Source organism: Sciurus vulgaris, assembly GCF_902686455.1.
Source record: "Sciurus vulgaris genome assembly, chromosome: 8".
Lineage (NCBI taxonomy): Eukaryota > Metazoa > Chordata > Mammalia > Rodentia > Sciuridae > Sciurus > Sciurus vulgaris.
This window is the reverse complement of record NC_136468.1, coordinates 49786018-49810457: the sequence shown is the minus strand read 5'-3', so window position 1 is coordinate 49810457 and position 24440 is coordinate 49786018. Positions and strand designations below refer to the sequence as shown.

General features: G+C 38.3%; 1 protein-coding gene across 3 annotated transcripts in view; it reads right to left on the bottom strand.

The window, feature by feature from the left end:
- CALCR (calcitonin receptor) overlaps window positions 1–19677 on the bottom strand; it is a 121363-nt gene extending 101686 nt beyond the window's left edge. For 2 of the 3 annotated variants that reach the window (XM_079149672.1, XM_079149674.1), the window contains exons 1-2: window positions 19640–19677; window positions 19244–19451 (exon numbers count right to left, since the gene is read on the bottom strand). The gene's annotated coding sequence lies outside the window, so the exon portion shown is untranslated. Of the gene's footprint in view, window positions 1–15604; window positions 15936–19243; window positions 19452–19639 lie in introns of those variants that run through there. The other variant, XM_079149673.1, reaches the window with a different exon arrangement.
- Window positions 19678–24440: the final 4763 nt, after the last annotated feature.

Below are 24440 nucleotides of genomic sequence, written 5' to 3'. Positions count from 1 at the left end.
CCCCTCCATGGCCATGATAGATATGAGTCTTCTAGCAAGGCACTGCATCTCACTGTGCCTACATGTGACATCAGCATCCGTCCCAAAACAGAGCTCTAGAGTAGACATGCAAAAAGAAATGTTTTGCCATTTCTGTTTTTGTCAATTTGTTTAAGAAATTTGGACTTTAACTGTGAAACTTGTCAAGATCAAAAGATAAACCTTATGTTGATAAATCTACTTTTTGCTTTAGTGTGTGACATTTTCATGAGGATTTGGTCAATTATAATACTTTACTTTTATGTCTTGTTTGTTTCCACATGAGAAGTTGCACATTTTAATCAACCGTTATGAAAATTGTCTTATAAAATGTGCTTTATTGGAAAAATCACTCCTATTACAGTTATTTACTTGACAATGTATTTATTTCTTATGAAATTCTATTTCTTAGAAACCCATGAGAAAGGTTTCCAACTCTTGGTAGAATAGATGTTTTAATATTTTTATAGATTCAAACCTATCTTACATATGAAACTTTTTTAAAGAAAGGAAATCCACATGGAAATAGATCAAAGAAAATACAAATTGTATGACACAAGAAACCCAAATGATTAAAGATGACTGTAATCATATCTCTAACAAAGGATCGATATTTAACGACTTCCATTTCTGGTTGGACGAACAAGATAGCTAAACCTGAGGGAGGGAGGGAGGGAAGAATGTGGGAGAATTATAGGGAAACAGAGTCCAGCAATAGACCCTTGGGAAGAGCAAAATATTTAATACCAATTTGCAGGATTACTCTAGCTTAAGCTAAGCACTGTGTTCCAAAGGGAAGTCCCAACTTCAGGGACAGGACAAATGCAGAGCTTTGAAAGCAGAGATGATGGATGTTCCACTTGCCAGGTCATGTATATAATATATGTACATGTCATTTTATATAGTGCATAGCATCACTAATGTTTGAGCATTTAATTCTGCACTAATTGTGCATTCCACTTTTATTGATCTAATGACTATGAGAAGCAGGACTAATATCCCTATTGAATGGATAAGAACACTGAGGCCTGAAAAGGTTGAATTGCTTGTCCCAGGCCATTACTGCCAGTAACCAGCAAGGCACAGCTTGACCTTAGAATCTCTGATTACAGAATCTCTGTATGTAACTACCATACTAAGGGGCCTTGTGGTGCCAGTTATGGGGAATTTCAAGGATCCATTTCCTTAGACTTGAGGGATCACAGACATTTCTGTACAAGCAGGACCCAGTCAGATGATAGAGGAAGTCAAACAGAACTACTACTCATGTGTCAGTACTGTACATGGGGCTGGAGAACCCCTCAGATGAACAGTAGGTGGTCAGGAGCTTGACAGTCAGAAGGGGATTTTGATATGATCAGGCTCCAGTTCATGTCCTCATCTCCGTGCTTCAAAGCAGTGCAGGCACAGTTAACTCAGGAGGGACTGAGTCCCCTGAGGAACTGTGGGTGGGATAGAGGAAGATGAACTCATTACCCTTCAACTAGCTTCAAGTAAAAATAACAGGTCCTTATACTCCCAGGGTCATGTGGAATAGCCAGGATAGGACTAAGGCTGGTAGCCCAAAATAAATTTGATAATGGTTTAAATTGCAAAAAGTCACTTAGAATAAAAACAACCATTTTGTATGATGTCTGCCTTCAAGTTGTTTTGAAAGGATTTATCCTGCCAAACATTTATCAAAGGGGAGACACTGAATTCCAAACTGGGTACATAGTTTATTGGGGCAGGCTGGAACTATATCAAAGTGGGTTCAATTAAGCACAGCATTGAGCTTATTATAAACTTATTCAAATAGAAACATCAAGTTAACGTATAATCTGAAATCATAGCTTTAAAACAAGTCTTGATAAACAAGAACTTGATGGCAAGAAAACTAGACTTGGACTGATGGGTGGACTGTATTTATGAATAGGATAAATTTATGCCCAACTTTAAATTTAATTAAAACAATCTTTGGCCACTAAGGTCTTTTTCAGCAAAAATGAAAAGGATAAAATTTACCTGTAACACAGAGATAACTCAGAGGGCCAAAATGTTTGGAACAGATACTGATCACTGCATGGCTTACCTTACGCTAACACTGCATCCTGCAAAAAGGTCAGAGATGAACATGGACATGAAATTCTTTCTGAATCCATTAATTTTATCCTTAAGTTACCAAGATTCTTGGGGACACTTGTCTGTGTTTCTCTAGGGCAGGTATTAGCTTTGAAATAGCAGAGTAGGAATGGAGCATGAAAACAGAAGTGGAATTTGGATAGATCTTATTATCCTCAGTGGTTTGATATATGTATGAAAGCAAAACCTGGAATTCAAAGGCACTGATGTGCTCCAGTCAGATATAAATGGAAGCATGTTCCCTGCATTCAGAGATACTGCTCTATGTCCTTCACTTTCTAAATAAAATTTATTTAAAAAATATTTTCCATTACATTTTTTCTTATTGCTTTTAACAAAAATTTAAAACTTCACCTTTTAAATTATGAAATCTAAACAGAACTTTTATATAAGTTCTCAGACTTATACCACTCTTTTACTATAACTCCTCAGCAGTACATATAGTTAAAAATGGGATGTTTACCACTTTAGATATTTCTTTGTGCACATAGATGTGTGTAAATGTGTAATTTTATTTAAAAAGCGTCTATTTGTCCATTTAGACATGTTCTTTGGAGACTTTCTTTTTTATTAACATATGATGAGCATTTGCCCAAGTTGATACATTCTCTTTTAATGCCTCTGTAGTATTGAGTAGTATGGGAACGCCATATACATTTATCTATTCTCTCTCTAATTGGTATTTAGATAGTATCCATCTTTGATGTATTACAAACAGTATTGCAAGAAACATTCTAGAAGGACCACAAGACATAAAAGGAGACTCACATTTCTGTTGGGTGGTTAATAAGTAGAAATAATGGGCAAGAGCACATGCAAATTGTAATTTTGACAAATAATACTACATTTTCTACATCACCTTGATTATTAAGCTAAGTCCCTTATCATAATGATCTTACCACTTGTTTTTTCCTTCATAACATTTTGATTTGTAACTTTATCTCATTTAAAAAAATTGGGTTATTTTTCCTTTTCAAAAAAAATTTTTTTTGTACCAGGGATTGAACCCAGGGGTGCTTAATACTTTACCTAATGTCTCTAATCCTCAGAGTGGTTATATATAATAGAGGATAATAAGAGTATGTACTTGGTAGTTTTCTTTAAATTTTTTAATTGACAAATACAAATTATATATACTTATGATGTACAATTTGATGTTTGGAAATATGTGTATATTGTAGAAAGGCTAAATCAAGCTTCTTAAATATTCAAGACAAACAGTAGTTTCTTTTTTGAGTCAAAAATAATGCAATAGTTGTAAGCTTTTAGAATGATACTTGGTACAAAATGTGGGTTCAATAAATATTCTTTGCTTTATGTGTTGCGAATACTCTTTCCATGCTGTTGCTGGCTTAGAGTTTTATTTTAAGAAATTATTACTATATAGAAATTTTACATTAATAGTGGGCATGAGGTAGTTGCCTTGAAGCCCCTCTATGGAGGGATGGGAAAAGAGTAAGCTGAAAGGCATAGCTAGGTGGCGCTAGTGAGTTCCAGAGCTTGACCAATGACCTCATGATCATCTGGGAGCTTCCTAGATACTAGAAGTGCAAATTATTGGGCCCCACCTTAGACTGAATCAGAAACTCTGGATGGGACCCGGGATGTGCGTTTTTGCAAGCCCACCAGTTTTGTTTCCTTGCTGACTGAAGTGTGAGAACCCCTGAGTTAGGGCAGTAGAGAGAAGGGAATGTTGGAATGAGCTGGAGATTAAAAAATTCTGATTTGGCAATTAATAAAATCCTTGTCCCTATCATCTACGTCCATGAGAGGAGGATAAAGAAGTTGAGGGCTAGGAATGTAGCTCAGTGCTATAGAGTGCTTGCCTCGCATGTGTGAGGCTCTGGGTTCGATACCCAGCACCGACAAAGAAAGAAAAAATAAAGTCTAGAAAATTTGTTCAGTCTGGCAGCAAAGCTTTAAGAACTTTAAAAATTGGCAGGCAAGTTTCTACAGCACCTCCTTCTTACTAAGATTCACACACACAAACCACTGTCCCAAAGACAGACCTTCTTAATTGGGTATTGACAAGCCTAAACTTTCCTATTTCTCCCTCTCAGTCCCTGAGACCCAACAAATCTATTCCCACAATTTCAGCAAAATGGGCTGATTTGGTTTTCTGCAGGTTACGTACCTAGGCCTTTGCCCTCTTGTGGCTTTTCTAAATGACTTGTTCATATTATAAGACAAATCTATTATTTCATTCAAAATGTTTCCATTACCCGAAATGAACCTGCAGGCCCAAAGATAAATGATGGAACCGTCTCCTCTTCTCACCTTTAATGGTGGTTGTGAGGCTCTAGCAAGATACACAGTACTTAAAAAACACTTCGAATATTCCTACTTATGACCTTTAATGGAACAAAGTTAATCTTTGAAGAAATATTTTGGTCTTTGAAACATAAATATTTTAAAGCCATTTTCACAAATTGGTGTAGCAAATGAGATTGTCAAAATTATCTTCCACTGGCTCTCTCCCACTGCTCACTGGTATCTCTGTCTTGTGTAACTGAACTTCCCTTTGGAGATCTAGTCTTGTTATCATCCCTGTCTGGCTGACACACCATGTGACAATTTCTCTGCTGCAAATGTGTGCCCTAAATCACATGAAGATATGAAACTTAATTAATAACTGCTGCATCCTTTAAGATTCACTTTCACAACACAGTGCATGTTCAGTATACTCTTGTCTCTGAATATATTAGAAACAGTTGTTCTGATCCAGGTCTCTGAGTAACTCCATAGGAGGGATGAAATGCTTCAGAGTATGCTACACCAGGGGAAAAAAGAACCCCTCTGAAAGAAAGGAAAAGGAATTGGTTTTCCTTCCCCATTTGCTCCTTCTGAGGACTGAACTATGACATACTTCTGCTTTCTCTTTAAAAAGACAGAAACCTTTTATTTTTTGGATTATAACCAAAATAAAACTTTGACTAAGGAATGCCCACATTTTATAATCTCCTAATGTCAAAGCCATGCTTTACCCTACAGAGACAAAGTCACTCTCCAGAAAACTTAAACTAAAGATAAAAGAAACTTAAACAAATAACACACTATCAGTGTATCTGTAATTTAGGAAAATTAAACAAGTGCTATTATACACCTGTCACACAATGAAGCTTCTTTAATAGACATAAAAATTATTGGTTCCCCTTCAAATTTTATCATCTCATTAAACCAGTGGCCTTCAGTTACTGCTTTCTTTATGCACTGCAGGATCTTACTTGTCAAAGCATCTGGCACTTTTTTTTTTGGGGGGGGGTGGTACCAGGGATTGAACTCAGGGGCACTCAACCACTGAGCCACATCCCCAGCCTTAATTTGCATCTGGTACTCTTTTAGAATTTTTATACCTACTTGTATTTATTTTAATGTTCCTCTATTGGTGTGATTTGTACAATAAATCATTTTACATTTCATCTGATGTTCCTACTGAGAAGTTTATGGGCTGTGCTTACATGAACAAGGACATCTAAGACACACATTTACAGAATGATGGAGAAACATTTAAATCAATGGGATTCTCAGGTGCTTACCATTACTAAAATTGTGGCATAGGAGAGTGAAAAACAAGGTTTGGGATTTGTAGGAAATCGTGGGTGAGGGATAACCAAAAGAAGAATTGGGATATGGGGAGAGTTAGGTTCAAGCCATAATTCCATCCCTTAATTAGATGAACTCATTTTAATCTGAGGTGTCACTTTCTCATCTGCAAAATGAGGATCATAATCATTATAAAAACACAGACAAGGGCTGGGGTTGTAACTCAGTGGTGGAGTTCTTGCCTAGCATGTGCAAGGCTGATCCTGAGTACCACTAAAAGGAGAGTAAAAAGAAAACCTTCAAACAGATACCAGTATTGACTGCTGTCTGCCTTAGGCCATGCTTGGCACTTTTCTTACATTATTTGAAATCCATGAAATAATAATTTTTTTCTTCTTCCTCTTTTTTTTTTTTTTTTTCTTTTCAGGGTTGAGAATTGAACCCAGGACCTTGTACATACTGGGTAAGTGCTCCACTACAAAGTTACCCCCCTGACCCTGAATAATCCTTTGAGAAACAAATGAGAAACAAATCCTTCCTTAAAGGAGACAGGAGCTAAAAGAGGCCAAATAATACTAGTATCTTACGAGTGAGGAGTGGACCCTAAAGACCACAACCTTACTGAGAACTGCCTCATGGGAGAGGTGAGAGAAGATCCATGACCCTGAACGTGGAGGCATGTAGGCCCAATGCACGTCATTCAAGCATAGTTCAGGTGTCTTGTACCTGGAGCATGAGACTCTGTAAAACTTTATCTATACACTGAAAATGTCATTCTCTCTCAAGCATATTCTGCTTCCTTGAAACTTCTTTAAGAACTATGAAGTGGTACTCACCAGCATAAGGCTTAAGTCTCGGGCAAATGAGTGGATATACTATGGATACGGCCCTTTATTACAGCATTCTTGTGCTTTTTCAAAGGAGCTCAGATTTTTAAATTTTATAAATAAATAACAACTCCTCTTCCATCATCCCCAGTGGGAAGCAGAAGCAATCAGGTTGACACATTTATAGTTTTTTACTAAAAAAAAATTGAAAAACAACTATCATCTACCATCACCAACATTAGATAAAAGGAAGGGATATTTTTGTGTCAGAAAAGGAAGCATATATTCTCGGAACAAAGTGCAATCCTTTAAACTGAACACACTTGGAAAGAAACTCTTGACATTGTCTTTGACCTTTTCATTTTGCTGCTGGACACTGTAACCCTTGCATGGATCAGCGCAGGTTGTCAGACCATGTTTATGAACAACTGTTTTAGGTTAAAAGTCATATGAGACCTGAAAAAATCACAAGCTGAGCAGCAAACAGACTTGGGCAAGAATGCACACTCTGCCTCCAGGAGTGTGGGACAGTGACTCAGATGGTGGCTCTGTGTTTAGTTTCAGTCCTACTTCTGCTTACAGGTACATGATCTTTCACGATGTCTCTGAGCCTCACTATTGCCTGGAGGTAAAATGGGTATAATAGTAAGATCCATGAATATCATGACATTAAATGGGATAATTCATCCAAGAACCTTCAGAGTAAACCCTTAATAAAGATTAATTTTAAAATACTCTCAGGGGAATGGGGCTATAGCTCAGTGGTGGAGCACTTGCCTAGCACATGTGAGGCACTGAGTTCAATCCTCAGGACCACATAAAAATAAACAAATAAAATAAAAACATGCTGTCTCTCTACAACTACAAGAAAAATTTTAAAAAAATCTCATGACTAACATATTACTATTAATAATTATTGTAACTACTATTTTCTTCTTTTTTTTTTGTACCTGGGATTAACTCAGAACACTTAATCACTGAGTCATATTCCCAGTTTTTATATTTTTTATTTTGAGACAGAGTTTCTCTATTGCTGAGGCTGGCCTCAAACTTTTGATCCTTCTGCCTCAGCCTCCTGAGTGCTGGGATTATAGGTGTCTGCCATGACACCTAGCTTCTTATTTCTTACTATTAATTTATTTAGTTTCTTTGATTCTCAGTCTTTGTATCTGTAAAATGGACACAAAAGTATACCTCACTTTCAAGAGTTTTGTGCAACCTCAATGAGATAATTTGGGCATATATATCCGAGCCCCAATAATAATCTGTGCTATCTACTCTAAAACGGTTTACAAATATTGTGAAGAAGAAAGAACAAACAGATAAAGATATCAAAATATAAAAAAAAAATCTCCAGCTTGGACACAATGGATAATGGTTAACATCAGGTAAACTTAATTTCTCTCCTGCCCGCTAATCATGATTATGTTATGTCTGGAAGCCTACCCTTTCTTCGATTTAATGTGGGGTAACATCTGGCCAGCTGGAAGATTCTGGACAGTGATAAGAGTGAAATGGAAGGGTAAAATGCTGAATCTTGGCTGCTCAGAAATGTCCTAGCGATTTTCTATTTCCTGGGAAGTTCGATAATATAATGTAAAGCAGTTAGGTTCCAGATCAGTGTTCTCTTACCCTTTTCTTATTCTTAAGCTGAGTTGTAGCAGTAGAGGGAAAGCAACCTTTGGTCAAAACATTACACAATGGAATGTAAAAACACTTAAACAGTAAATAAAAGAGCTGAGAAAGTAAACAAAAGAACCAAATATGAGAAGAGAAAGTAACTGCAGATATGGTTAATAAATTTAAAAATAGTAACGGTAAACAGAAATCACTTAAAGGCGGAGTAGTCCGAACATTCTTGAAGGAAAGTTTCCTTTGGGTATCGCGCAGATGCCTCCCTGTCTCTGGTGCATAAGTACAAGGAGTGCCAACAGTCACCACACAGGGAAATGAGACCATTCGGAGCACATGGAAAAGACTTGCCATGCTCCAAAATAGATCTTGGAAAGTTTATCATCTCCAAATGAGTGAACAGGAAACTTGACCATTTTTAGACTAATTAAAATTCAATGTATTTTTACTTGCCATTTTGGGGTCACAATTTTTTTTTCTTCCACATCATTGAAACCACACATACCATGGGGTTTCTGACTAATTTTCATTAGTAATCAAAATATAGTTTTGAAATTCTATTTAAAGCCATGTTGTGTTAAAAGTCGCATTTTGCATTTCTTCAGTAGAAATTGGACCTTTGAAGTAGTAAGTCAGATTGTTTGCACTGAAGCAGTCATTTTAAGAATGAGCTTGTCAACTTGGTAAAACACGATTTCCCCTTCTGATAAACCACAGTGCAGAGTGGAATACTATAAGTGTGGTATTATAGTCCCATGACAACTGCAGAGATTAATATTTAGAATAAACAAAGAAAGCCACTATTCGATCCCCTTAATTTTCTAAGAAAAATAGAGAAATCTAGGCACCTGGTATTCAAAGACACAAAAAAATGCAGGAGTGAAAGACATTTTACATTATAATAATCATAACAATCACATTTCCCTTTTCTGATTTACTTACATTATGGAACCATATCTCCTTTATTTCATTTCCAAATCCATTGTGTATTAGCTGTGTGTTCTTCCATAGGCTACTTACCTCTCTGTGCTTCATTTTCTTCTTTTGTAAAAAAGGATAATTATATACTTACCGTAGGGTATTGCTGTGAATATCAAATAGATTAATGTCTACAAAAGGCATAGAACATTACTGGCTCATAGTAAGTGCTATGTAAGTGTTAGTTATCATTATTTTCATGATTGTTATTATTGAAATATTTCAATACATCTATTTTGTATCCAAGATTTCTTGAAAAAATTTTAAAAATAGGCTTTTCTTAAAGATCAGAAAACATGGGGACTGAGGTTGGGGCTCAGTGGTGGAGCACCTGCCTTGCATGTGTGAGGTACTGGGTTCTAGTCTCAGCACCACATAAAACAAATCTATAAAATAAAGATACTGTGTCCATCTACAAATTTTTTTTTTTTTTTAAATCAGAGAACACTCTTGAGATTCAGGTATTGGTTGAATTTTGACACTTGATTCTGTTTAATCATGATCCAGTTAATCCCAATTCTGTCAATGAATTTCTGAGACTCTATCATGCACAAGTCAGTTATAATGACATGGCACCTTTCTTCTTTCAGGTAATTTTCCTAGTGCATGGTATCTTGCAGGTCATCAATAGTAAGTTTTTAATTATAATTCAGTATAAAGATTTAAATTTGGTAATAAAGACAAATTCATTTGATCTAAGAACACATAATTATCATTGATAATGCATTTTTTTTTTCCCTGAAAGGAGTCCGGGTTTATTGTACTATGACATTATCTGCAGAAAGCAGTATTTGTGGGAATAGAGTAAAAGTAATTGATTGGGAGTGGGGCAGTAGCAAAAGGGGGCTGAGGGACTCACACAGTTGGGGCTTTGCCTTAGGAAGTCAGGCCTGGGGATAAGTGGGAATTTGACAGGAGGTTCAAGTACTTCAAGGGAGGAAATTCAGAGGCTGGCTCTGACTCTTACAGTGTAGTCCAAGGCCACTCTTCCTCATGTTCCACTCTCCTTAAATTCAGCTGAAGTGCATGAGGCACATATTTTTCTGTGAATGCATAGAGCTCCTTAAAACTTAGTAGGCTCTGCAGGGAGAGCCCTGGATGTGCGTCAGAAGGCTGGAGTTCTCATGGTATAGAAATATCACCTACGGGTGGGGAATAATGTCAACTCTGCTTCTCTTCTTTAATGAAAGGGTCAGATTCCTCATCTTTAATAAAGGCAAAATATTAGTTATCAAGAAAATATATGGCATCACCTCAAAGGTATAAATGCCTCTTTAACAAATTAAAACGCAGCTCAACAGGACCATAACTTTCAATTTTGATATTTGTTGACATCAAATTCCTACTCCTCAAATATGCCCGGGTATTAATATTTCAGTAGCTAAGAAGAAAAGTCAAGTTTCTCATTGACCTTCTAATCACTAAAATAATACATCTAATTTGCAACAATATATATTTTCCTCATGGGATGCAATAAAATTACTTTCATTTTGAATGGGAAAAGAAGCAACCCAGTAAATTCTTATTTTTCCTGAACTGGCCCCCGAGCAACAATGATCCTTCACTTTGCTGGGGTTTTGCTTTAATGCTATCTTTGCGGTCTATGTGATATTAGGAATGAAAAAGTGTTCTAATATTGTCCTGACCTTTTGGCCTTGTGGTAGGCCCAGGAAAGAAGGTGCTAAAGCGATTTGCATTATTGCGACTGAGCTCTGTGCCATGAACTTCTTTTTATCTTGGGCTAAAGAGATCCCATCTAATGGCCATAAACATCGACCTTATTCACGATAACTTCTCACGCTTGCCAGAATTCTACCTGTCGCACTTCAGGTTAGAAACAAATAATTATGCTGAAGGTTAGGTTAATTAATGTATGAGTCAAGTCAATTTAAAATTTAGATTTGGCAGCAGTACAAGTTGCCTTTCCTTTTCCCTTGTTGCCTGAGTTGATTTGATGAACATCACCCTAGAGAGGACATCTCAAATAACAAAGTTTGTTTTTTTTTTTTAAACAAATTGTTAGTGTTAGTTATTATTAAAAAGATATTCTATCCCACAGTCATGGGATAAAGTTTGTTACTTTGAAACTCCATGGAAGGAGAAATAGAGTTTTCGTATTTAGCTGTCACAAATATATGTCTGTTTACAATTAATGAATAATAACTACTTAACAGACATAGATTTGGTCAGACAATAGAAACCTAAAATTCTATAACTGTATCACATTTTGCAATTTTTATTGCTGTGTAGGAATATTCTGTTTGTGCATGTAGCTATCTGGAATGTCCATTTATGACAGGTGTGAGCATGGACATTTCACATTACTGGAACTTGGTTACAGGTAGTCTGAGCCCCTGCAGTCCGGTGGGATTGAAGAGGCAGAAAGCCTCCAGAGAGACTGGTTGAAATGTCAATGAGGAGGAGCTCCTAATCCCATCTGTTATTAAACGCTCTGACCATCCAAGACAATAAAATAGATCTGTAAGTCATCATCAAATGCCATTTAACTGTGGTAGCAGAATTAGCATAGACTTTTGATCTTAGGTAAACTTAGATTTGAGTTCTAGCTCTTCCACCTCAGAGGTGCATGAATTTTGGCAAGTCCTAGAAGTCTCTGAGTCTGTTTCCTCATCCATGGAATGGGTTTAATAATATTCCATATGATTTTCATGAGGCTACTGAATATCACTGTCTCCAGCAGAAGTAGGGGCTCAGTGAATTGTAACTGCTTTTGTTACTGTTTTGTTATGAAGTCTAAACTTTGGTCCTTGGGTCTATGAGGTGTTAGCTCACAGATGATCATTTTTTCAAAGATTTAGAATTATATGCTGCTAAATCTCTTGTTCGTATTGGGAAAATAAGAAGAAAAATCTTGGGGTTTTCCCCAGGTATATACAGAGGTATAGATATCACCCAAGTAAGTTCAGCCTAGTGAAAGACACAGAGAAGAAGTAGAGGTAGAGCGACCTTCTGTATTCATGGGTGACTGGTTACAGAACTCCCGATGGAGACCAGGTCGGTGGACTCTCGAGTCTCATAGAATGGCATAGTACTTGCATGCACATCCTCCTACATATTTTAATACCTACTAAAATGTGAATGCTATATAAATAGTTGCTTTACTATATTATTTAGGTAATAATGACAAAAAGAATAGTCTGTACTTAGTATAAATGCATTTTCTCCCAAATATTTTCAATCTGTAACTTGTGGAATCCACAGATATGGAGGTCCCACTGTAGGTACTTTGTGACTATGAAGTGTAAAAGGGATGCTGGAGAAAGTTCTGCATGCTTAAATTGAATGCTGTGTTAAAAAATGGCTGAGCTATGTTTTAAATACTCACTAAAGAAAACAGGCTTGTCTCCTTAGGACCACATCAACTCAAGCCTGAAATAGGAGAATGGGTAGAATAAGGCCCATAATATAAATGGGTTATTGATTTGGAAGAAGTACCAAAGCTTTGGGGCAATAGCTAGTTAAAAGAAGAAAACTTTTAAACTTCGATGGGTCAAAAAATCACTTCAGGGGGAAAAAATGCACCATCATTATGATCAAATTTAGATTAAGTTGTAACTCATTTCACTGAGAAGAGAGTCTCTGGTGTGTGCTGGGAAGATCGGATAAACGCATGACTGTGTCCTTTGTAATTTGGTTAGAAAATAAGGAAAATTAACAGATACTCTTAACACAGAGGTGAAATAAAGCTCCATGAGACAGTTATAAAATGGCATAATTTGTGATCCCAAAATTGGCATATTTGACTTGAAAAATTTACCTATACAACTTTCAAGTACTCAAACATCCTGGGAAATATTTTGTGTATGTGAAATATTAGGATTTCTAGATCATTGTCTTTGAGGGTTGAGTTTTATAAACCTACATTTTTTAATCCCAATATGCTACTGTAATAGAGTTTGAGAAAGTTCATTTCAGTAAATGAATGACAAAAGGAAGAATACTTTACATGAAGGTAAATATGGTCTGTTTTTTGTGCACACATGCACACGCACACACAGAACCTCACATACGTAAAGTCTGGGAAGTCTGAGGACATTAGAATGTAACATTGCATTTTGTTTGAGGGGGTCACTGGCTGATCAGAAAAAGATAAAAGAAGGAAGCAGACTTTCAGTTAAACTTCAGGAGACTGCCCAGTTTCAAGAGAGAATAAGGAGTGCATCTCAAATTGCTTGAAATCATTGTGCACGGCATCTCCATTTCCTCACTTCTCATTTATTCCTCAACCACACCCAACCACTTCTGGATTAAGTCCAGCTACGATCTCTCCTCATCCCACCTTATCTCCTGGTTGCTCCCGGCAAGATGCTCCTTTTCTCTCTCTCTGGCTTCCGTAAAGCTACCCTCTCCCTTTTTCTCACCACTTTTTGCCTGCTTGTTTTCCATTTATCCTTTTTAAAAATTGGCATTCCCCAGAATTCTCTTAGATGTTTTTCTTTTCCTTTTAATTTTCTGCCTGATTTTTCCTTTCTCTTTTTCTTTTTCTTCCTTTCCTTCCTTTCTTATATTTCTCCATTTGTGACACACTCCATTCCTATGCCATCTGGCTGCTGCAGACATACATTGCCCAAGTCTGTATCTCCAGTACCGAGTTCTCTCTTGAGGTATAAATTTCTACATCTACTTCTACTGAATACATGGATAAGCCAAATCATTTTAGCCCCAAATTCAACTCTTTATCTTCCCCCTCTAAAATAGTCCTCGTCTGGATGTGATGAGTGACATTGTATCTATTTAGTTATCTGTGAGAGAAACTGGGAATTCATTAATCAGCCATTTCCCTCATTCATCCCACCTTCAATTTCTATAATTCACCAAATCCTACAAAGGCTACCTTTAAAATCATCTGACTGTTTTATTTCCTTTTCTATTCCCAACAAGGTGGCCTTAATTGTTTCTCCCATCTATTATTGCAATCAGGCTCTGGTCTTCCTATTAATTCGTAAACATTCTTCTTTTGATCTAATACCCCTCCTATATTTTTCATGGGAATGATCTACCAGAATGGTCAATCTGATGACTTCGGTCCCTTACATTAGATCCTTCAAGGACCTCCACTATCTTCAGGATAAGATATAATCCCATTAGTGCAGCAGGCATGCAAGCCCCTTAGCATGATCTGTGCTCCGCAAACCCCAGTGAGCAACCGAAATACCTGCAGTTTCCCAAAGTACCATGTGATTTCAAGCCTCCAGGGCTTTTTTACACCCTGGTGTCTGGCCTGTAGCATATCCCATGTCTTCCTGTCTTTATTCAGCTTATTATGTCTCCTCATTTCAGTCCCAAATCATGTCCCTTTTAGGGTCACCTCCCTAGAAAGCTTTCCCGAGGCCTCCATGGGTGCCGTGCCTCCCCGCTTCCCGGGCATCGGCTGCATTTCTCTATTGCTGTACGTACCAGCCGGTTGTATAATTGTTGGTTTGTCTGTCTCTTCCAGTCCCTGTGAAGCCAGGAGCTATAATTTGTCATAATATCCTCTGACTAGGACATAATAGGCACTTAGTAAGTATTTATTGAGTTTTAAAATATGAGCAAAGCTGTCAGGATGGAAATGTGTTAGGTGTGTTAGGAGGGAATGATTAATACATTCTAAAGGATGATGGTCAGTATAATTTGAAATGCTGAGTTCAGAACCACTGGACAAATAAAGGACAGGGACCCGGACTAGGGTTGCAGAGCAAAATGAAGACCAAAATAAAACAGCTTTGTAAGTGAGCCATTGATGTAAAGGGCTTCATAAACACACACACACACACACACACACACACACACACACACACACACACACAAATTCTGAGGCAAGAGAATGTAAACTGAGGCTAACAGGGTTGACAGTGAAGGATGGACCTCAAATCTGGAGTCCATTTTTCTACCATAACTACAGATCCAGAATCAGAATTAGAAAGCTATTGAGGTCTTTTACTTGTCATGTATGGGAAAGATAAAATGGGATTATATCAAGAAACATCTTAAATACCAGGCTGAACAGGGTCTTTTAGTCCCTGGACAATCACTGAATAATTATGAATAGAAGATGACAAAATCCGAGCTTAGTAAATAAGTCTGACCATGGTGTATAAAAATGAATTCAGCATGCAGAGTAAATGTGACTGAATATTAGGAACATATTTAAGGATTTTGCTAATGGAAATAAAAATTTAGAGAGGTGGCAGTGAAACTGTGAGGATGAAAAATATAGTAGATCTCAGAAAAACTGGACATATCCTTGAGACTTGATGGGAGGGGAGAGAGGTATATATTTGCAAACAGGAATTTTAATGCAATAAAATGGTTAAACACTGATTGGAGAAACAGGCAATATATCACTGAACCAGGTACTTTATTTCTTTAAGAATTAACTCTTTAGGTTTAGAGTATCTGTGTTATTCTTGCACAAAGAATACTAATTCATATGCCATTTTAAGTAAAGAGAGACTTTATTTGAACAAGACAGAGTCTTATACCTCAGGCATCCACAGGTTGCAGGTATCTGGCAGAAGTGGAGTTGAAGGCAGACTGTAGGAAGCTCAGGCAGCTCCGGTGGGGTATGTTTTGCAGAGTCAGCCTCCCTGCATTAGGAACTTTTACCTGTTCTCCGTGTTCCACTCTTCCTTCTATAAAAACTATTTTTCTTTAAAAACAAAAGAAAAACTCCACTCCAAGCATATTTGTTTTGAAAACCAATTCTAGAAAATTGTTCTCAGATGTATTGAGTATTAGGTTCCAATAACATTTTTCACTGATCTTCCCCAATATCCCATTCTCATGATTCACTTTAAAAATATAAAGATCCAAAAACTCTCCATATTACTGGGTTTCTGACCTCAAAAATCAAAGCCAGAAATACATGGGAATATAATTTTCTGTGTTTTGATAAAATTGGAAACCAATAAATACCATTGTGACAACATAAAACATTATCACTTGGTTTTATAATACTCATGATATGGAGCTCTGGCAGATCATATTAACATTGAAAAGCGCATAGCTGTCATACAAAATCATGCTTTTAATTATAATTAAAATGGATGAAAGTCCATATTTGAGTGGAATAATCATTCTACTTATGCATTGGTCATTTTTTACTGGACACAAAATCTTTGAAGATGGGGACATAACTTATTTATTTGTGTATCATCAGGCTTAGAGGAATGCTTGCCATATAATAAACAACCAAAATGTGTTTTCTGAAATATGACATTTAAAAATATATAACACTTACAAAGAACCTACTATGAACCGGGCACCTTCCCAGGTGCTTTACAAGTATTAACTCATTAAATTCTCACTAGAAGAAATTCCTCATTTTACAAAGGAAATTAAGGCAGGAAAGGCTAAATTAGTTGCCCACATCATGCAGTAGGTAGCGATAGAGCCAGCAGTCAAACCCAAGCAGAGTCATGCCAGAATCTGTGCTCTTAACCTCTGTTGCTTTAAAATAAATGGTGCCCTTAAATTAAAAAAAAAAAAATGCAATACAACTGACCTTAAATTAAAACAAATACAAATATGCAAATATGCATGTTTTATTACATCACTGAACTCAGAATAAGAAGGTTTGGATTCAAATACATCTTTAACTTACTTGGTGGTTTTGAACAAATTCATTAATCTAATGTGTCCTCAGTTTCCTCCTATAAAATCAGAGTAATAGCTTGGCCTCGTAAGCCTCATAAGTGCATTTGGAGCTTGTACCTCATAATTTTTGTAACAATATTAGAACATAATTGGCACCCAGAATATGTTAATTGGCATGCCAAGAAGAAAAATACCATTTTCCTCCTTTTTTCCTTTCAAAAATGTACATATGTATACATTACACATCATGGGTCATAGTAGAATGAGATAAAATTTTGTTTCATAAATCATTATTTTTAATATCTGTTAGAGCTAGAGTTCCTAGAGCTACAGCATTTTCTACAAGGCCAAATAAGCTTCAAACTCAATGGCTTGTTTTCTGGAAAAAAAAAATATGTTTTTCCTGGAAGCTACTATGGTTAAATATCTGACATCAAATAAGACCTCTTTCTTCTAATTAGGAAATCAAGTTATATATATATTTTATATACACATATTACTTATGGAAAAATTGGGCAAGCAATACAATAAGCAACATTTATTTTTATCAGCATGCTCTGACATTAAAGGGCTCTATCAAAACCAAAGATTAGACCAGCAATACAACAAACATGATTTATGTCCATCAAGACCGCCCCCCCCAACTTTAACGGGCTCTATCAAACCTATTGGAACCAATAGTACTAGGTGCATATTACAATCACCTAAAGAAATACTTCAAAATGCAGACCCCTTCCTTGGATATTCTGACTTAATTGCCTCAGGGTAGAGTCAGCATCCATATTTTTGTGAAAGTTCTCCCATTGATTCTAATTTGCAGCCCCAGTTGAGAACACTGGCTTAGGCTGTCATTGCAAATATCACCGGTCTCTTATTCCCATTTCACTTTCATTTAATAAAAACAACAATAGAAAATATTTTAAGTCATGTTAAAGTATTATAAAAAAAAATCCAAGAAGTTCATCAAGAATAGAGCTGCCACGGCACAACTACACTAATATTTAGCTTTTTCCTTCAACTGATTAAAGCAAAGGCAACCTTTGTCTATCTACCATCCTTCATCATCCAAGTTTAAAAAATATAAGAAAATGGGAAAGAGAAGCCATATTTATATCGGCTACTTTTTTTCCAGCTCCAAGCATCATGAACAACACAATTCCAAGATTATTTATATATTTTTGTGAATCAGTTATAATGAGGATTTCATGCTTATTATCCTAGAACATTTTACAATATTATTCTTCTGGCTTTAGTTTCCCATATTAACTATAGGCTAGAGACATTGTTTTCAAACTAGAACAAATGCTGGTTGAAGATGTTGGGGCTGTTAATATATTGAGTAGAAATGAGTGACCGACTTAAACTGTACCAGTGGCAAATCTAATCATCTTAGTCCTTTTCATATTTAATAGTAGTATATAAAACCAGCAATTTCAACTAAAGTTGAGTTCTTTAACTACTCAACACATATTAGGCTAATGACATCCTTTATAAATTATAGTTTATAAGTCCCACAACACAAAAAGCATTCCGACTTTGTCCTTAATGGTAAGCCAGTCTGCCCCGATGTATAAAATATTTGTTTTTTATGATCATTTAAGGCACACTCAAACTTGGACATTCTGCTATTGAAAGATTAATTTCAGGAACGACACTGTCAAACTGGTTTATTTTGAACATTGAACTTTCACTTATCCAATAATTTCAATAAATAACCTCAATTAGACGACTTTGCTCAGGTTAACTGCAGCCACAAAATGGTCATGGTCTCCCGAAGGTCATGGCATCTTAAGAGTCTTGCATATATCACATAATATTAAAGCTAGATAATATTAGATAGAACTTTTCCCAGGTAGATTTGTTAAATAAAGGCAGCATGATAGGTTAAACAATGGAATTGGATTGTTGATTTTTTACTTTGACTGGGTTTCCTTGAACCTCAAGGAAAATGAATGTTTCGGGAAGAGAAATTAATTTGTTGGAGATTTTCTTGATGTCTTTCACCCCAGCTTGGAAAGAGCATCATAAAAGAGTACTCTTTTGGAAACTATGCACACAACATATTTTTCCTAATAGGTGTGAAGAATGGCTGCTATGCATAAATGATTGTTGGAAAATAATTCTCTGTAAAACATGACTAAACAAGCAACTCCATTCACTACTGTACTCATTTCCAATATTCAGAACTACACGACACATCCTAAAGATGCTGATGTTATCTTTCTGTTAGTTAATAAACACCTTTTGAGAAAAATCTACATCTTTAAGCCCTGTCATTGTTATATCCAATAAACCGGAGAAAACAACTTTTGAGGGGAAATTGATATTAACAACACTGTAAAAGTCACGAAATTATAAGTTTGCAACACCTTCCCAGGATACCTATTTTTGACTTAATCAAGGTAAAGTGAACCTCTAACATCACAAGCCAACAGCAGTTTGGCAATAAAAAAGCAAGGTGCACAATTAGCCATCCCTGGGACCCCCAAAGCTTTAAGTCCCCTTCCTTCCCAGACCCTCCTTACCAGGAATTCTCTCACGGGGCGGCAGGACACAGCTCAGCAGAAGCAAAGGTGGTGGCTCCAGAGACTCAGGAACTCCAGCTTCAACGCCCGTCTCCCGGACAGGAGATGCCAGCCTCCGGGTGAGGTGCGGACGTGCGCACCTCTCCAACCTGGGAAGGTTGGCGACCCGCGAGGCGCAGCCCACCCGGCGTCTGGGGGGCTGGCTTTCCTAGTTGGACGTGAGAGCAAACTGCGTTAGTCTCGAGCTCTCCCTCTACAACCCCCTCTCGATTTTCTGACACTTTAATTCTGCCTTAAGTGATGGTTTAAACCCAGCCCCAGGTTGTATTCTAGGCTAAAGGCAGCAGTCCTTTCCCCATGCTTGCTGTCTACCTCCCCAAAGTCCGGAAGGCTCACCTTCGCGGCGCCTGCCTTCGCTGGCCCCGCAGTGAAGCTGTGCGCAAACTTCTCCCGACTTAAGAGTCTTAATCCTCGCCCGCGCTCCCGCCCCACCCCCGCGCACCCGCCCGCCGCCCGCCTCCCCACAGGCAGCAGGGAGGTGGCAGCGGAATTGATGAGAGCCACCCCCCCTCTTTCAGACCCTCCCTCCCACGTCAGTCCCCTCCGGTCCCAGGAGAGGGAGGGGCGAGCCGGTGAGCTCCGTGCGCCTCCGCGCCAGCCCCCCTCAGCCCGGCCCGCGAGAGGGGCTGCGCTCGCGCTGGCTGCCTAGCTCCAGTCCAAGCTGGGGCTCACCCTACAAGTCCCCGAGACTCCGGCGCGGCGTAAACAGGGGAAGCAGGCGAGGGACTCGAGTTAGACCTTGAGTAGGGAGGGAGTAGGGGGCGACAGATTGGGCTGGGAGATTCATAACCTGTTGTCCCCCAGAGACAGTTTTCTGGGACCCCTGTCCCCTCCCCGGAGGATGCAAATTCCGGAGAGAGATGAGCTTCCAAAAGAACCCTACCCCAGAGAACCCTACCCCTGGTTCCTACAGTGACCACTCAGGGGACAGCACTCGGGAGCCCATGGAGAGAAGGTTGGTAGTGGGGCGAGGTAATGACGGGGGACGGAGGTGGGGTGGGCTTTAGAAGGTAGCCAAGAGCTGGAGTGGAGGAAAAAGGAGCTGGGAGGCAAGGATAAGAAGAGACACTCTGGGTGTCCGGAAAGCCCTGGGAAATCTTTCAGAGTTGGAAGGCTGGAGGGAGGCTCAGGTTAATTTTGGGGGAACGGTGCCCTCCACGTAGAGGAGATGCAGGTGGGCACAGTATCATAGGTGAGTGAAAGCAGCGAGGACGGAGAGGGGAAACAGAGGGTGTCTGACTTGATGTTGAAAACTGCGACTCCTCTTCCCCCTTTAAAGTCCTCAATGCCAGCAGGAGCCCGGGACAATCTGATTCCAGGCAGGGCGCAGCCGGGGCTGGCAGGCGCACCCTGGGAGGCAGGCAAGTTGGTTCCAAGGACAGCCCGCCCTCAACCTCCTTTAGCCCACAGCTGGGTGCAGCAAGGCAGCATTCAGACACTTTTTTCCTAACTCTGTTCAAGCGGTGTGGGGCTATGAAAATAGCATCCCTTGCGTCCCGGGACTGCAAGGTGACTGTACACCGTCGAGGTTACCAACACTGTCTCCTCCGCAAAAGAAATAAAAATACAACAGAACGGGAAGAAAGCCAGACAACAGACAACACAGTACACTTTTTCCTGGGCAGTCTGAGGTTCTCTTAAGTGCACGGGGCAGCTCCAGGTGACCCAGATGGAGGTGTTCTGTGAATGGGGCTACAACCCTCACTCACCCATCCTTGGAACCTTTCCCTGGAAGAGTGACTCTAGGCAAAAGGTGTGTATGCCCCTATCCTATTGTGAGCCCTCATTCCCAAACCGGAGGGACTAGAGGGACTCCTAACGTGTGTGGTTGGGGACTTTCAGGGTCCCAATGGAAACAGTTCAAGGACAGATCAGTTCTCCCAGTAGACATTCCAGGGGTTTTTGTCTTTCCAGATCCCTCCTGTGTATATGGCCCCCCTTCCCTGCCACCTTCAGTCTGGTGACCAAGAGGGCTGTATGTGACTCACCATGCATTCAAGCTCTAAGGCACCGCCCCACTGCAGGGAAAGATTCAATCCCTTCACATTCCCTGGATTTAAGTGGGAATGATGTTGTTAGCAGTAAGAAATGTAACAAGGAAAGGAGGCTGGACATTTGGGGGAGAAGGAAGCTTACACACACACACACACACACACACACACACATACACACACACTCACTCACTCACACACAGGGCATAAACAAACCCCCTACAAGTAACCCTCCACATTCAGGATGTAGATACAAATCTTCCCTCCATGCTTTAACATCTGTCCTAGGTTAAATAACTCCCTGCTTCCGAGTTGCTGTTAACCAGCTAACACCTGACCCTGCCCTTCTTTAAAAATTCTCTTTTGGAATATTAATTACCTTCTTCGGAATCAAACAGCAGAGGATTATTAAAGTTGTTAAAGTATCTTTTATAGTTGACTGCCGGGAGGACAAACATTGAGAATTTCTCTCTGTTGTATCCCAAATCACTGAAATAACAATGAATTGGGAGAGATTATCACTGAGCAGAAGGTGCTGCTGCCTCAGCACTAGGTACAAAACAGGTACAGAGATTTTTCTGCTGGGGGTTAATCTTAGGGCATACTACCTTACTGATAATGTCAACTCGTATCATGAGAGCAGTACAGGATTGGATCTGTAAAGCCACTGAAGATGTATGGGTAACAACCCTGAACCATAACTCCACAAAACAGTCTAAAAATTAGTGAGAAAAACAGCATGTATTATAAAGCATTAAACCATGTGTGGTCTAAGCTTAAGCAACCTAGACTAATCAATGTGCTAATTGTGTTAGTAATAACTTTGGAGAGAACAAGGAGAATTCTCTGAAGGCAGAAGATTTCAGGGAAGTGACAGCAGAGGATGAGGCTCTCTGGTCTCTCAGGAGGACCACAGTTGACTTTGTATGCAACAGAAATTCACTGAATACTACAGTGATTGTGTACCTGTTGGAAGCACTTGGAATTACAGAAGTATGGCTGTTTCTGCCTTAGTACTTTCCAAATATTTTCTATGTGGACATAGTAAGCCCTTGGAGGGCAGATATTAACATGGGAATGGTCTAGTAAGAAAAATTGGCATTTGTTTTTGGAACATTTGTTTTTGGAACAGTTGGAAGATCTGTTATTGAGACCTGAAATCAACCTAGTAGGCACAAGCAACATTTTAAAAAAGGAAGTGAAGTAGAATAGAAAATAGCAGTTATTCATATTTGGCAATCGTGAGTATGGTTTCCAGAAACTTGTTTTCTCATTTCGATATATGTATGTAAGTAGTGAGTGACAAAGTGAAATATATTTCTTGCTGTGGGTCATAATAAAAAAAATCCTAAGATATTTGATTAGAACAAGCTACTCTTCAAATACAATACCTTGTATTTGCAAATAAAATTGGTTCATCAAAGAGACACTCAGAAAATGAGCATCTACAAATTTGGTAATCATATATTTCTGGTATTTTCATTGATTACTTATGACTAAAATTCCTGTCTTTTAAGACTTGGCTGCTTTCCTTCTGTCCCTGTTTTAAAATTTTCGCCTTTGGGCAAATTTACAGAAAAGAATTTTGTTGTCTGTCTTCCATGCTTGGATCCTATAGAACAACCTTCAACTGCCAAGTCCTCTTCTCTCTCCAAACCCTCCACCTTCATGACTGAGGAAGCAAAATCTTGCTACTCACTATTGACAGGTCTTGTGACCTCTCAACTCTATCTCTTCAGAACAAGGTTTATTCATCTGCAAAACTAGGGTTTGGACCACATCACTCTAATACCTTTATGTTTCTAGAATCCAGTGACTTTTCCATAAAAATCACTGATGTTTTTAAATTGCAGTAAATGGAAGATTGCCTTTTATTAAAGACTAAGTCCACTAAACCCCATTCTTGTTCAATATGGTAATGTAAAGGAAAATTATACTGTACTGACTGAAAAAAAAATTATTTAGTTCTATTTTGGGGAAAAGAATGCCTGTTAAATGGATCAGAGTTTGTTCTCTTTTTAAAAGAATTTAGAGAAAAAAAAAAAAAAAAAAAACAAAAAAACTTCTGATCTCTTTCAGAAACCCAGTTCCTAGCTTTACAAACTCTCAGCAAAACTTTCCTTACTTTGAAATATGCATTGGCAATTTAATGCATGCTTAATATAGTATATCACAGCACACTAGGCTAGGCACCCTGAAGGAGCTCAGAGGGTATAGTACACAGTCCCTGCCCTCAAGAAGCCCACAGTCTAAATGAGGACCAGTGTTTCTTCCTCTGGTAGCCTCCTTCAAAACAGATAGTAGTTTGTGATTATCCTTTATGTAATCACCTTTCACAGATTTACAGACCTCACCATGACTGGGAGAATAATAATACATGTTGCTGCAAAATACAAGTTTTCCTTTTGAAACAATTTGAACTTTGGCCTGATAGATCATGCTTTTTTGAAGGAAGTCACCTGCTTTGATTTTTCACCTCTTTTTTCTGAAATAGGAGCTGTTGCATTTGTAAGTTTCTCTTCTCTTTTTGTCTCTCATAGGGGGTAACACAGTTGTATATTTCCTGGCAGAAAAAAAAAAAAAAATTCCATTTGAACTAGGAAGTGTCTTTCCAGATTGTACTTACATAAACTTTACCTGGGTTAACTGTTAACTTGATGAATAAATAACTTAAACTAGGAGGGGATGGTGGGGGCATACACCATTAAAGTGGCAATGGAAACTAACTATTACACTCTGGTGAAGTTGGGAAATATCCATTTATTTCCTGTCTTCTAAATACAATTTTAGAGAGGAACCAAGGAAGCAGGAGAAAAACTACAGAAACAAATGTATGCATGCAAGCATGTATTCATTCATTGATTCATTCAATAAAAAAAAATGAATAGTTAAACACAAAAAGCTTATGTTAGAGTGGGAGAAAGGAAAGGATAATAAGCCAAATAAATAAATTAAATTAATTAATTTCAGATTCTAACAATGTTATGAAGATCAGGACTGAGAGGCATGGTAGTACTGCCCTGGGATAGTCAGGGCAAGTTCTCCTTGAGCTGAGATGTGGATAAAACGGAGATAGACACTCTGAGTTCTCCAGGAAAATTCCCATACAGTGCTGCTTCCCCGCCCCCCCAATAAAAAAATGTAAA